The sequence below is a fragment of the Cebus imitator genome, unplaced genomic scaffold (assembly GCF_001604975.1).
Source record: "Cebus imitator isolate Cc_AM_T3 unplaced genomic scaffold, Cebus_imitator-1.0 Scaffold38, whole genome shotgun sequence".
Taxonomy (NCBI): domain Eukaryota; kingdom Metazoa; phylum Chordata; class Mammalia; order Primates; family Cebidae; genus Cebus; species Cebus imitator.
The window spans coordinates 3202105-3208997 of record NW_016107353.1 but is presented as its reverse complement, the minus strand read 5'-3'; positions in this window follow the sequence as shown (position 1 = coordinate 3208997).

Below are 6893 nucleotides of genomic sequence, written 5' to 3'. Positions count from 1 at the left end.
GTCTAAGGATTACACTAGGTGATCCTGTAGGTGTTTTCCAACCCAACAGCCTGTGATGTACTTTGCTGTCTTCCAAGCATTCAGTCCCCCTCCTCCTTGTCCCTGAAAGCCTACCATGTGCCTCACTTCTGCCAGTGTGGGAAACTGATGCTCAGCCAATGCTCAGGAAAAGAGTCAAAGGAGAGACTAGCATTGGCTGTCCCTGCTCCCCATGAGAAGCAAGGAGGATGGGGGAGGACAAGACGGGGCTGTGGGCTGGGAAAGGGGAAGGACCAGGGCAGTAGGGGGCTGAATGAGTGAGCAGGAGGAGACTTGGACCTTGGCAGTCACTGGGCACTGGGGACCCTGCTGGTCCCATTCCCCCCGCACTGCCTGCCCACCCAGCTAGCCTGCCCAGAAGGAGAGAACACTGCTAGCCAGACACCGCTCTGCTTTGATCGCCAAGAGAAACTCACTACCACCAAGACCAATGGGCTGCTGAGTTTTAACAGGACTAATGTCAGAGGATGAGGAACAACTTGTGGGGCCTCTGTCTGCACCAAGCCACCACAGAGAGCTAGTGGCTCTGGACCACTGCCATGGAGATCCCTGTCCTTGATCCTCCAGCCATGTCCCTGATGCTCCCCTTGTCTGAGGTGAGCAGGCTCAGGGTTTGATAATACCTGGTGCAGCTAATGTTTATTGTGTCCTGCACTGAGCTAAGCACTTTACATGCATTACCTCATTTAATCTCTGTGCCAGCCCTACTAACAAACCCCTTTTGCCAATGGGAAAACTGACATTTTGAGGTATGGTGTAACTTGCACAATGTCACCTGGTTCATTCGTTCGTTCTTTCTTCTTTCTTTCTCTTCCTTTTGCTTTCTTTCTTTTCTTTCTTTTTTTTGTGTGATGGAGTCTCTCCGTTGCCCAGGCTGGAGTACAATGGTGCGATCTCGGCTCACTGTAACCTCTGTCTCCTGGGTTCAAGTGATTCTCTTGCCTCAGCCTTCCAGTAGCTGGGACTACAGCTGCACTTAGCTAATTTTTGTATTTTTTAGTAGAGATGGGATTTCACCATGTTGGCCAGGCTGGTCTCAAACTCCTGACCTCAGGTGATCCACCCACCTTAGCCTCTTAAAGTGCTGGGATTACAGGTGTGAGCCACCGTGCCTGGCCTGCTTATTTTAGCTGGTGAGTGTTTTATCTCTTCCTTAGATGTCCATCCCTATCCCTGTTGCTCTTCTCTTCATCCTTTCCAGCCTGGCCCTGTCCCTCTTATAGCAAGGGACCTGGAACTCAACCTAGCATGAATGTTCTAGGGGTTCTCTCCTGGTGTGGGACACTTTCCCTCTGTTGATGCAGCCCTGTGGTGGGCTTTTCTGGAAGCCTCACCACACTGGTGTTCAACCTGAGCTTGCTGTCAGGTGAAGCCCTTGAACTGATGCTTTCTGATCCTAACTCCTTATTCTATTTTTATATAATGGGGATTCAGGCACAGGTATTTACATTCATCCCTATTAAATATGTTCACCTACATACTTCTTGATTCTGTCTGCTATGTCCCCTTTGGACACACACACACACACACACACACACACACACACACACACGCACTAACCCTCTTTCCCAGAAGACAGATATATATTTTGAACGATTTACTCTATAGGAACCATCTGTTTTCCACTCTTATCCTTTGAAGTAACGAAACAGAAGTTGTGTACATGTTCCCTCCAGGGTTTTCCTGGTCACACTGAATACGCAGGCAAGACGGCTTCATGACCAAGCATGCAGGCTCTGTGTCTGACTGGCTGGGTTGGAATCCCAGCCTGAGCATGGAGCCTTGTGGCCTTGAGAAATTAATGTAGCCTCTGTACTTCAGTGTTCTTCTCTGTAAAATGGGATAATAGTATCTTTCTCACTTGTTATTCTGAGAATTAAATGTGACAGCTGGCTGGACGCAGTGCTCACACTTGTAATCCCAGCACTTTGGGAGGCCAAGGTGGGTGAATGGCTTACGTCCAGGAGTTCGAGACCAGTGTGGCCAACATGGTGAAACCCCATCTCTAATAAAAATTAAAAAAATAGTTGGGCAAGATGGCATGTGCCTATCATCCCAGCTACTCAGGAGGCTGAGGCATGAGCATTGCTTGAACCCGGGAGATGGCGGTTGCAGTGAGCTGAGATTGCACCACTACACTCCAGCCTGGGAAACAGAGTGAGACCCTGTCTCTCATACACGCACACCAACAAATGTGATAGTAATTGCGCAGTAAATGTGTCTGCCTCCTCATTGCCTCTTCCGGCTTCTCTGGGTCCCCCCATCTTGCTTTCCCATCCTGACACCCTCCCACATCTGCTCGACCTTAGTCACAAAGGGGAACACAGAATTTCTGTGATGAAAGAGCTTCAGATGCAGTCCAATACAGCCCCTTTGTTGTACAGATGAGAAAACCACAGTGCCTCCTGCCATTCCTCTGTTGCTTTATTTTGTTCTGAAGTCAGGTATTTCCAGCACTCCAGTTGCCACCTTTTCTCTCTCCAGCTCACATAGCAATCAGATCAGGCTGCTCTTCCCCGGTGCAATCAGTGAGCTCCCAGCCTCCAGCTTGCCGAATTGATGGCTCTCTGCCGGCTTGTGGGGTCCTTAGGGGTTTGTGCAGCTCTGGAGTTATAGGCCAGCTGAGACAGGGCTTTCAGTGCACTTGGCCCAAATTGTCAGTCACCTCCTGGGGCCAGTTGCATGGAAGAAAGAAAATAGAATACCAAGGCCAATATGCTGACCACATTTTTATGCTCTTCATTCAAATCCGAAATTTTCCCCATGGGGTGTGCTGGGAGCTGTTCAGAAGAGAAAGGCAGAGATCATTCTCCAACCAGCCAGGAAAGGAGGACTACAGGGAGGATGCCACATGTCTGAGCAGTTTACCTTCCTTCTAGAAGACATTGTGCCCATGTGCCAGGGCAATGCAATGACAGAGGGTGGCTGGATGGGAGCTCTGATTTCTCTGAATTCTCCATTAATCCCTCCAAACAAAGGTTAACAGTTATGTAACTAGCTTTTAGACAATTCCTCAACTTCCTCTTCCCAATCAAGGCACCAACTTTAGCCCCTCGAATACAGAAATTCTGGGGCCAGCCCTCTGCCGGAGAGAAGGAGGTGTAGCCTATCTAGGCTATTTAAGGCAGTTTTGTAATGGAGGGGGTAGGTGTGGTATAGTTAGCTTTCTTTCCAAGTAAACATGGCTGGGCACGGTGGCTCACACTTGTAATGCCAGAACTTTGGGAGGCCGAGGCGGGTGGATCACCTGAGGTCAGCAGTTTGAGACCAACCTGGACAACATGGTGATACTAAAAATACCAAAAAAAAAAATTGTCGGGGTGTGGTAGCAGGCACCTGTAATCCCAGCTACTTGGGAGGCTGAGGCAGGGGAATCACCTGAACCCAGGAGATGGAGGTTGCAGTGAGCCAAGATTATGCCACCGCACTCCAGCCTGGGTGACAGAGTGAGACTCCATCTCAAAAAAAAAAAAATCATTTATTTTTTTTTTGAGACGGAGTTTCACTCTTGTTACCCAGGCTGGAGTGCCGTGGTGCGATCTTGGCTCACCGCAACCTCCACCTCCTGGGTTCAGGCAATTCTCCTGCTTCAACCTCCTGAGTAGCTGGGATTACAGGCAAACGCCACCATGCCCAGCTAATGTTTTGTATTTTTAGCAGAGACGGGCTTTCACCATGTTGACCAGGATGGTCTCGATCTCTTGACCACGTGATCCACCCACCTTGGCCTCCCAAAGTGCTGGGATTATAGGCTTGAGCCACTGCGCCCGGCAAAAAATCATTTCTTAAGATAAAGGACATTCTAGGCTGGACACAGTGGCTCACACCTGTAATCCCAGCACTTTGGGAGGCCAAGGCAGGCAGATCACTTGAAGCCAGGAGTTCCAGACCAGCCCGAGCAACATGGCAAAATCCTATCTCTGCTAAAAATGCAAAAAATTAGTTGGGCATGGAGGCACATGCCCATAGACCCAGCTATTCAGGAGGCTGAGGTGGGAGAATCACCTGAGCCCAAGGCTGCAGTGAGCTGAGATCGTGCTACTGCATTCCAGCCTGAGTGACAGAGTGAGACTCTATCTCAAAAAAAAAAAAAAGAGAGAGAGAGAGATAAAGGACATTCTAACAACACTAAGAGCAGTGGGGAGAGAGAGAGAGAGAGAATGGACAAAATGTCAGACTAAGGAACAATCTTTAAATTGAATTAATTTGGGATTATTAAAATGCCAGTAGATGGTCTTTGCATTTGCTTTTTGCAGTAGCAATGTGACCCCCTGGGGCTGGAGTCTGAGGTATGGGATTAACTCAGGGCCTGCCACTTAGCAACATGTGACTTTGGGTAAGTTAACTGACAGACTTGAACGTCAGTAGACTTGCCTTCGATTTCCTCAACTGTAATACAGGAAGTATAGTACTTATCTCATCAGGTGGCTGGGGAGAGAGTGGGAGAGAAAGGAATGGACCATTTATGGAGCATCTGTGAAAAGACAGGCATGTTGAGATACGATGTTTCGTTTAAACCTCAGGACAACCTAATGAGGTAGGTGTTATCATGACCATTTTACAGATGAGGAAACTGAGACTCAGAGGTTAACTAATTTGCCCAAGGTCACTCACAAATCCACAGTTAGCACCTGTGTCTGCTTGAATGCAAAGCCTACACTCTTTCCAGAAGGGCAGGCAGAAAGGAGGAAAGAGAAGGAAATAGGTTGGGGCAACAGCTCCTGGTTCTGACCTCGATTTTCTCTGCGAAGGAGAAAGCAAGATCATCTACTGAGATGGGGCGGCAGAGAAGTGTCAGGAGTGCTGTAGGTTTGGAGAAGCTTCTGTGGCTCCAGGACAGAGAACTTACCCATCCTCAGAGATAATGTTGCTAAAACGTTGTTCAGCACCTGGTTTTCTCTGGGACATGCTCCTTAGGGGAAGCCTTGCTGTCTTATTCATAAAGAAGAAACGTATTTTATCATTTGCTTATTGCAAAAGCAATACCTAGTACAATGCTTGGCATGTAGTAGTAAATTTACATATTTATTTTTTTCTTTTTTGTTGAGACAGAGTTTCCCTCTTGTTGCCCAGGCTATAGTGCAGTGGTGCAGTCTCGGCTCACTGCAACCTCTGCCTCCTGGGTTCAAGCGATTCTCCTGCCTCAGCCTCCCAAGTAGCTGGGATTACAGGCACCCACCACCATGCCCGGCTAATTTTTTGCATATTTAGTAGAGACGGGGGTTCACCATGTTGGGCAGGCTGGTCTCGAACTCCTGGCCTCAGATGATCCGCCCACCTCGGCCTCCCGAAGTGCTGGGGTTACAGGTGTGAGCCACTGTACCTGGCCAATTTATGTATTTAATAAATAATATGGAGGCCCTACTATGTAGTGGCTCTGCTGTAAGTACTAGGGATCCTTACATTCTAATAGGAGAGTTGGACAGTGAACACAGAAGCCAATAAATAAAACCTTCTCAGTTAGAAATAAAACAATGAATAAAGTAAGATAGAGTAAGGGGATGGAGAGTGCCTGCCGCAATAGGGAGCTTCTCTCAGGAGGTAACATTTGAGATACACCTGGAATGATGGGAAACAGTTATTCATGTCAAGATGATGGAAGGGTGTTCCAGGCAGAAGGAGCCACAAGTGTGAGGCCCTGAGCAAGAACATCTTGGAATGTTCAGGGGAGCCAGAAGGAAGCTGGAGAGGAGGTGAGTGTGGGGGAGAGTTGTAAATGGCAGAAGGGTCAGACCGAGTAAAACCTCATAAGCCAAGTTAAGAAGCTTGGATTTTATTCTAATTCCAGTAAGAAGTCTTTGGAAGGTTTTAAGCAGTGGGAGGGATGTGATCTGATTTGTGTTTCAAAACACTCACTCTGGCTTTTAGATAGAAAGTAGACTGTAGTGGGAAGAATGAGTGGAAGCAGGAGACCAAGGAGGAAGCTGGTGTAGTCATCCAGGAGATGGGGGAGAACACCAGACTCAAGGGGCAGCCAGGGAGACAGGCAGAAGTGGTTGGATTTGAGCAATGGGTCTGGCTGATAGGTTAGCTGTGGAAGGGTGAGAAACAGAGGGAATCAAGGATGTTTTCTATGTTTTTGGACAGAGCTGACGGTCCTATTACTGCAGGAGGAGCGATTGGGAGCAAAAGATATAGAAGTCAAGAATTCCATCATGGACATGTTAAATTCCAAGTTCCTAGTAGACATCTGCTATGGGTTGACTTGTGTCTCCCAAAAAGCAGTCCTAATCCCCAATACCTGTCAATGTCAACTATTTGGAAACAGGGTCCTTTGTACATGTAATAAGATAAGGTCATGAGGGTGGCCCTAATCCAATTTAACTATCATTCTTATAAGAAGAGATCAATTTGCCAGGCGAGGTGGCTCACGCCTCTAATTCCAGCACTTTGGGAGGCCGAGGCAGGTGGATCACCTGAGGTCAGGAGTTCGAAGCCAGCCTGGCCAACCTGGTGAAACCCCCGTCTCTACTAAAAATACAAAACTTAGCTGGGCGTGGTGGCAGGCACCTGTAATCCCAGCTACTTGGGGGGCTGAGACAGGAGAATTGCTTGAACTTAAGAGGCAGAGGTTGCAGTGAGCTGAGATTGCATCATTGCATTCCAGCCTGGGTAACGAGAATAAAATTTTGTCTTACAAAAAAAGAAGAAGAAGAAGTAGAAAGGATCAATTTCAACAAAAACACACAGAGAAGAACAGCATATGAAAACATAGACACAGAAGGAAGATGGTTTCACGGTGATGAAGGTGGCAGAGACTGGAACAATGCTGCTACAAGCCTAGGAACGCCTGGGGCTACCAGACGCTAGAGGAGGCAAGGAAGGATCCTCCCCTAGAGGGCTCAGAGGCAGTC